This window comes from Camellia sinensis, chromosome 3 (assembly GCF_055761805.1).
Source record: "Camellia sinensis isolate YWXY chromosome 3, ASM5576180v1, whole genome shotgun sequence".
In the NCBI taxonomy this organism is placed as follows: Eukaryota; Viridiplantae; Streptophyta; class Magnoliopsida; order Ericales; family Theaceae; genus Camellia; species Camellia sinensis.
Window position 1 is genome coordinate 30958863 of NC_138963.1, and position 8429 is coordinate 30967291.

At 35.9% G+C, this 8429-nt stretch overlaps 1 long non-coding RNA gene across 1 annotated transcript; it reads right to left on the minus strand.

The window, feature by feature from the left end:
* Nucleotides 1–3496: 3496 nt before the first annotated feature.
* Nucleotides 3497–7527, minus strand: LOC145822436 (uncharacterized). The gene is made up of 4 exons (XR_014363713.1): nucleotides 7340–7527; nucleotides 6313–6513; nucleotides 6118–6224; nucleotides 3497–3708 (listed from the first exon to the last, which is right to left on the minus strand). It is a non-coding gene; the product is annotated as an uncharacterized LOC145822436 (long non-coding RNA).
* Nucleotides 7528–8429: the final 902 nt, after the last annotated feature.

Here is an 8429-nt window from a genome sequence, read left to right on the forward strand (position 1 = left end):
ATTATTTGATTAATCTATTTTTTTTATGAATAATATTTTTTAAATAAGACTTGTAATAAAATCTAAAAATCTAAACAACACTCTAATCTACAGTTTAGATACTGATCGGAGTGAAGCCCAACCCGAAAGGATTTTGCTAAGGCCCCGTTTGTTTTGGGTATAAAGGGAGAGATGGGATTAAGATAGAGGTGAGACTCATTTAATGTTGTGTTTGTTTGTAGATTTGGAAAAGGGATTGAGATGGAGGAGAGAATTAGGTTGGGCCTTGAAAAGAGGATTGGGATGAAGGAGGTGGAGGTGGTATTAGAAAAATAGTCCGCTGAACTAGAAATTTTTTATTTATTTTTTAATTTTTTACATGTTGGGCATATTTTTTTTTTTACATTAGTGTTTAATTTTTTGTATTTTTTGTTAAGTAAAAATCATTGTTTTATTTGTTTTATTTTTTCTGAATTTTTTTTATTTTTTTTATTTTTTAATGTTTAATGTTTAATGTTTTTGTATTTTGTATTTTTTTATTATTTTATATAAAAATAATTTAATAATTTCTACACTAACAACTATTATCAAAACAAACACAATTTTACTTAATTTCCTCACTATCAATCTAAACAACACAATTTTTTTATTTTTTAATATTTAACAACTATTATCAAAACAAACACAATTTTACTTAATCCCCTTACTATAAATTCTTCTCCATTTTCTCTCTGAGAACAAACGGGCCTAACGGCTCTTATCCTGGAGCCTTTGGATTTTGGACTAGGAGGATAGTGCCCTATTTTTTGGCTTACTATACCATAAAAGGTTAAAAGTATTTGGGTAATTTTTTTGTCAATTTTTGCGAGTCTAAAAAGCCGGTCATACTTGCTGAGAAGTTATTTGGTGATCCTTAAACATGGCCACGTGATATTTTAAGTATACTGTGATTAGTAGAAGATGTGAAATTTATAATTTTATGTTAAGTGATTACAAAATATAAAAAAATATGATAATTTATGATTAATAAAAAATATGGTCACATAATACCCCTAAACTAATAAATAATTTTTCCTTACTTCCCTTTCCCCTAAATCAGCTCTAGTCATATCACGATAAATTTAAATTCATATTATATATTTTATTTCAAAATAATACATAGTCTTCTCTAAAATCTATGAAGTATGGTTATTTTTATTTTAATTTATATTATGTATTTTAATTTTATAATAGTACATAGTTTTCTCTCTTCCTTACATAAAATTTATGAAGTATGAGTATTTTGAAAATATTGTCATATTTTTATCAAGTAGGTACCGAACACTGGTATGTGTATCGATAGGGATGCATGCGTACCGGATATTCGAAATACGTATTGAATTGTAATCCTTTCCATTATATATTTGTAATGAAAAGACTCTATTACATCATCCAATAATAAATGTAAGGATTTTTTTACATTTAAAATAATTATATATTTACATTTTTATTTTATAGCCATTAAGATATTTAATGAAAATCTTTCGTTATAAACATGTAATGAAGAGAATTAAAATCTATATGTACCGGCTACATGTTATACATTATTTGGCGGTTGGATACTTCATAGATATAGAATGGGTACATCAGGATACACCAAGTTATAAGATATTGGTGAAGATATATTTAATTTATTAAATAGTTCTAATTTACTTAAAATTGCAAAAAAAATTGCTTGATGTGCCAAAAATGGAAAATGTATTATTCAATGATAAAGTTGATAAAAGAGAAAATTAAAATTTCAAGTTTTTAAATTTTGCTTAGCTTACTTTTGGAATGAAATTTTATTTTGTAATTTCTCTTATTTAATGGCATTAAAATAACTTATCAACTTTGTTTTGGTATGAATATTATTAAACTATGATTTTTGATTTTATAATTTCTCTTTTTAATTTTGATTTGTAGATTGAATTTCAAATTATAAATTATGAAAAAATTAAAAATTTATAGATGTACCCTATTGATATCAGCATCTAATTTTTTTTTTTTTTTTAAAGTTTTATCATATCAACATACTCATAAAGCATCCATACCATACCCGCATAAAACTTTCGAATAACTTCAAACAAGTCACATGCATGATACAATCCAAACTTACTAGCTATGAACTTTGCCAGTCAAGTCCATTTATATGAGCTCACAAACCTATTAAGCATACATTTGTTCTTCACAAAAACCACTTCACTTCCTCTTCTACTTCCACACAAACCAATCACAAAAATCGAACACGACTCTATCACGTAAGTGTGAAACTTACAAAAGATTAAGATCCATTTCATATAAGAGAATTGTGTCTGATTTTGTGATCGATTTCTATACAGTGCTAATGAGTTAACTGTGAATACCAATTGAGCTTCCATTCTTGGACTGACTGTCCGAGGCCGGTCCATGTTGATTTTGGTTGTCCCACGACTTTCTCGGAATGGTATGGTGATTATTTATATTAGGCTCGTCATCTTAGGCCGAGCTCACTGCCTCCACCTCTGCCTTAGCCACCATCTTCATGTTGGTAACACTGCAAGTCAAGTCCGCCGCCACTAGCAGCAGAAGGAATGAGATATTGCAGTAATGATAGAGACCTTCACAAAACACAACCCTTACAACTTTCAAAATGATCTGAACTATTCATGTCACTTTCAGACATAACCTTCAAAAAAATTTAAACATATCAATGGTCAATATATCAATGGGGGGTCGTAGGAGTCCTCCTTTATGAGAGTCCCAAACATTTTCCTGAAATGTTGGGTGGTGTCGCTCCTAGGCGGGGGTGGGTCTCACAAGTTATAATTTATTTACTTTACTAAAATAGTTTTGTAAAGCTTCCAGGAAAGCTTAGTACCACTACAAAAAAATTTGTTTTTTGCGACGGTAAACGGCCGTCGCAAATGCTCCCGGAAGCCGTCGCTAATGCCTTTTGCGACGGTAATGTGGTTTTTTGCGACGGTAAGGGGGGGGTCGCGACAGATGGGGTTGCAAAAGACCTTTCGCGACGGTAACTACCGTCGCCATTAATTTCTGCGACGGTAAGGTGTGTTTTTTGCGACGGCATTTTTACCGTCGCAAATAATGGGGAAAAAATCACTTTTCGCGACGGCACGTAATTCCCGTCGCTAAAAGTGAGTTTTTGAGACGGTAACATTACCGTCGTTAAAGGCTCTGGCATCTTATAAGTATTGGCGACGGCACGGTTTACCGTCGCTAAAGGTGTCCTGTACATTCAATAAGACAGCTTTTGCGACTGTGTTGGTACCGTCGCAAAAGCCTATTAATGGTTTTTGCGACGGGTTCTTCTCCCGTCTCAAAAAATTAAAAAAAAAAAAAAAAAACCCTGCTGATAAATTATTAAAAAAATTAAAATAACCTGTATTAGATAAAAAATAAATATAAAAAATTGAAAAATTACAGAATAATATAAATACGTACATAAACAAAAATTGACAAATAATGAAAATTAATAATATTGTTCCATTCATAGCAATACATAAATAAAAATTCATAACAATAAAAATTATGCCACTACATAACGTCGCATAATACATACATAATGTTGCTCCCAAATTTAAATAACATAAATCAAAATCAAAATCAAAAGTTTTCGTCTTCATTCGTTCGTGGGTTACAAAAAAAAAATTAGTCATAATCTTGATACGCCCGCATTCCAGAAAAAGCCAACTGCTACTCAGGAAATATCTGAAAAAAACAAGATAAAAATAATTAAAAACCATATAATGTGTTAATATTTTAATTATAGAAAAATATAAAAAAAAAATTGACAACTATATAATTAGAAAGATAGTTTAGTAAATAATTTTGACTGGACCGAAATCCGGCTCTAACTCCCAAACCGGGAACCCGATTCGAGCCCCGTCTTCTCCCACAAGTCTCTCGTGCCTAGGCGGTCGTGTGTGCCAAGTTTCGTGCTAAACCGACGCCGTTTGGTGATTTTGGGGCGTTAACGCCTCGAATTCAAATTTCTTAAAGAAGTAGTTTGCCTAAAGTGAAATCCGACTCTAACTCCCAAACCGGGAACCCGATTCGAGCCCCGTCTTCTCCCACAAGTCTCTCGTGCCTAGGCGGTCGTGTGTGCCAAGTTTCGTGCTAAACCGACGCCGTTTGGTGATTTTAGGGCGTTAACTCCTCAAATTCAAGTTTCTTAAGGAAGTAATTTGCCTAAAGTGAAATCCGACTCTAACTCCCAAACCGGAAACCCGATTCGAGCCCCGTCTTCTCCCACAAGTCTATCGTGCCTAGGCGGTCGTGTGTGCCAAGTTTCGTGCTAAACCGACGCCGTTTGGTGATTTTGGGGCGTTAACGCCTCGAATTCAAGTTTCTTAAAGAAGTAGTTTGCCTAAAGTGAAATCCGGCTCCCAAACCGGGAACCCGATTCAAGCCCCGTCTTCTCCCACAAGTCACTCGTGCCTAGGCGGTCGTGTGTGCCAAGTTTCGTGCTAAACCGACGCCGTTTGGTGATTTTGGGGCGTTAACGCCTCGAAAAGAAGTTTCTTAAAGAAGTAGTTTGCCTAAAGTGAAATCCGACTCTAACTCCCAAACCGGGAACCCGATTCGAGCCCCGTCTTCTCCCACAAGTCTCTCGTGCTTAGGCGGTCGTGTGTGCCAAGTTTCGTGCTAAACCGACGCCGTTTGGTGATTTTGGGGCGTTAACGCCTCGAAAAGAAGTTTCTTAAAGAAGTAGTTTGCCTAAAGTGAAATCCGACTCTAACTCCCAAACCGGGAACCCGATTCGAGCCCCGTCTTCTCCCACAAGTCTCTCGTGCCTAGGCGGTCGTGTGTGCCAAGTTTCGTGCTAAACCGACGCCGTTTGGTGATTTTGGGGCGTTAACGCCTCGAAAAGAAGTTTCTTAAAGAAGTAGTTTGCCTAAAGTGAAATCCGACTCTAACTCCCAAACCGGGAACCCGATTCGAGCCCCGTCTTCTCCCACAAGTCTCTCGTGCCTAGGCGGTCGTGTGTGCCAAGTTTCGTGCTAAACCGACGCCGTTTGGTGATTTTGGGGCGTTAACGCCTCGAAAAGAAGTTTCTTAAAGAAGTAGTTTGCCTAAAGTGAAATCCGACTCTAACTCCCAAACCGGGAACCCGATTCGAGCCCCGTCTTCTCCCACAAGTCTCTCGTGCCTAGGCGGTCGTGTGTGCCAAGTTTCGTGCTAAACCGACGCCGTTTGGTGATTTTGGGGCGTTAACGCCTCGAAAAGAAGTTTCTTAAAGAAGTAGTTTGCCTAAAGTGAAATCCGACTCTAACTCCCAAACCGGGAACCCGATTCGAGCCCCGTCTTCTCCCACAAGTCTCTCGTGCTTAGGCGGTCGTGTGTGCCAAGTTTCGTGCTAAACTGACGCCGTTTGGTGATTTTGGAGCGTTAACGCCTCGAAAAGAAATTTCTTAAAGAAGTAGTTTGCCTAAAGTGAAATCCGACTCTAACTCCCAAACCGGAAACCCGATTCGAGCCCCGTCTTCTCCCACAAGTCTCTCGTGCCTAGGCGGTCGTGTGTGCCAAGTTTCGTGCTAAACCGACGCCGTTTGGTAATTTTGGGGCGTTAACTCCTCGAATTCAAGTTTCTTAAGGAAGTAGTTTGCCTAAAGTGAAATCCGGCTTTAACTCCTCGAATTCGAGCCCCGTCTTCTCCCACAAGTCTCTCGTGCCTAGGCGGTCGTGTGTGCCAAGTTTCGTACCAATCCGACCCCGTTTGTCGATTTTGTCCTTTGATTAATGTGTGAGGTTTTATTATATGTGTAATCTAACAGTGGAGAATCTTTCATGATCATTTTCATGAATATATTTTACCATGCCTGTTATGTATACAATAGAACAATCTAATCCAAATAAATGAAGAATACATATTGGCAGGTTCACCGAAATTAAGAACCTCATATATGACAATCCAATATCATAATACTAAAATAATCAGCTTTAAAACAGAGAGTTCAAATTATTAGCAGGGTACAATCCATTCAAGTGATTCTACAATTATCTAATCCCATGATATAACTTATCTCTCACAATCCTATTAATAATCCCATAATATTTAATCCCACAAAAAATAATCCAACAATCAAATGTGGCCCTGATGTTTAACCCAATACTTACCTCTCACAACACTTCTTATAGAATTTTTATCAAACATCCCATAAGAATTCGAAGCACCAAATTGGAGCTCATTCCATAGTATGCTAATCTTTCACAACATTCATTCCCTGTACATAAACAAAAAAATCAAATAAAAAATTCTTCAAAATTATCAATTTCTGGTAACATGAATAATCAATGGAAAACATAAAATACCTAGGATGTAAGGGCAGGCTTTCCAGGTTCCTGTTTTCTTCTTATTGGCCGGATTACCACGGTAATCTACGGTCCCATCTTTTGTATAGTTATCTTCTTCTTCCATGGCTTTTTTCTACAAACTGGTGTTTGATTGTTTAGGGATTGCCTCCGTTTGGGAATTTAATCAAACACTGATGGAGCTCAAAAAATGTGCCAAAACTGCAATGAACGGAGCAATTGGGAATGGTTTTTAAGTTGAACAACTACAATGGACAGCTTAGCAAGATAAGCGAACATAAGTCAATTCATTAGAAATCCAATTCTACAAATTTTCTTTTCTTTTCTTTTCTTTTTCAAGCAGATATAGGGTTCGAATAAAAAAGTTCTGGTGATTTTGCAATGATTCCCAATTTTCTTTTTCAATCATATGCCATCTACCCAAGAAACATACAATATTAGAAGCAGTGAAATCAAACCATGAAACCTGACTTCACTCTCACCTAATGTGCTTGGTTCATGGATTTGGAGTGAGATTTGGAAAGAGAAAGGAAAAAGGCCCTCAAATCTATGAACCAAACAGAGTCTCAAACTTATCAAACTGTCAACAAAAACTTTCCACCAGCAAACAATTGTTTTGAATCTTGGATTTGTGAAAGGAATACAACAGGAAAGGAAGGGCAAAAGAGAAACGAAAATTTTTATTTTCAATCCACAAATCACTCTATAAATCCACGATCCAAATACACGCTGGTTGGGAGATTTGAGAAGGAAATTGGAAACGGAAAAAAAGAAAAAAAAAAGTGAAATATGAACATAGTTTCACATACTTTTTCCATTTTTCTTTTCCAAATTACCAACCAAACACAGTATAAAGAAAATCTTCTGAAAATTAACAATACAAACCATTTTAGCAGGTAGAAATGAAAATTTTTTGTTTCTCATTTCATTGGACTTGGAAACTAAAATTAAGGAATAAATAAGCAAGTAGATAAACAAATAAAGGACAAAATACTATATATATATATATTTTGAATGTGATACATACTTGAGAAATTTAAGCAATACCCAGAAAGCAGTTTAGGCTCATGAACAGATCTCAAGGAGATGAGAGCAGCAAAAGAGGATTCACTCAAGTGAACAGTGAAACACAGTGGGCATTGCTCACATAACTCAAATACTGTGAGTGATATTTCGTTTTGGGGTCTTTTTGATTTAATATAAATAGATGATAATGCAAATGATGAGAGAGATGTGTCGTGAAAGTCAACAAAACAAACATAGGTTTCTCAAGCGGCATGTGTGTGGCTGTGGCTGTGGCTGTGGCTGTGTGCGCGCGGACCCACACCAATAGCAACGAAAAGTAATCCGCTTGGGAGGTGGGTTTATTGGTTATTTTAATTGATAAATCTATATAATAAGAGAGTAGTGTTTTTAAAAATGTATAAAATGTAAGAGATATTTTCTTTGATTGGCTCAAATCAATTTTAATATCTATTCATGGTTCAGATCAATTCTTCAGATGATGTTTCCGCCCAACACTCTACCGTCTGTTTCTCCACTCTTCTCCCTCAGTATCTAACCTGTGTCCCCATCTACCCTCTGTCTACCCATCTTCCCTATCTATTTCTCTGCCTACCCTCTCTATCTCTCCCTTCCTCTCCGTTCTTCTTCTTGATTTTTTTATCAAACGCCCGTCTCCATGCTAGCACCACCTCACCTATATATATATATATATATAATGTGTAATTGCATATATTAGACTATGCTGAGAAGATTATAGATTCGCAAGTGGGTGAACAATTCTAGTAAGACAGACTACAAGAATTACAACAGGGTTTGGTACATTTGGAACAGAGCTTCACTTTTGTTCAACTAAGAAAGCATGAGTGGATCCATAGCAAGTTCAGCGTGAACATGGAAAATTAGGACAGTTCTAGAAAATTCATTTTAAATCATACTTTCCCCAAATAATTGCTGCCATTATCATAACTCTTGTCTTATTGCAATCAAATGGGTGTTGCAACATAACAATGAACACTTTGCATATGAAAGAACAATTGTGTCCCCAAATAATTATGTGATATTTTAGAATTTCATCAAATTGACCCCACTAAATTATATGATTGAAGAGAATG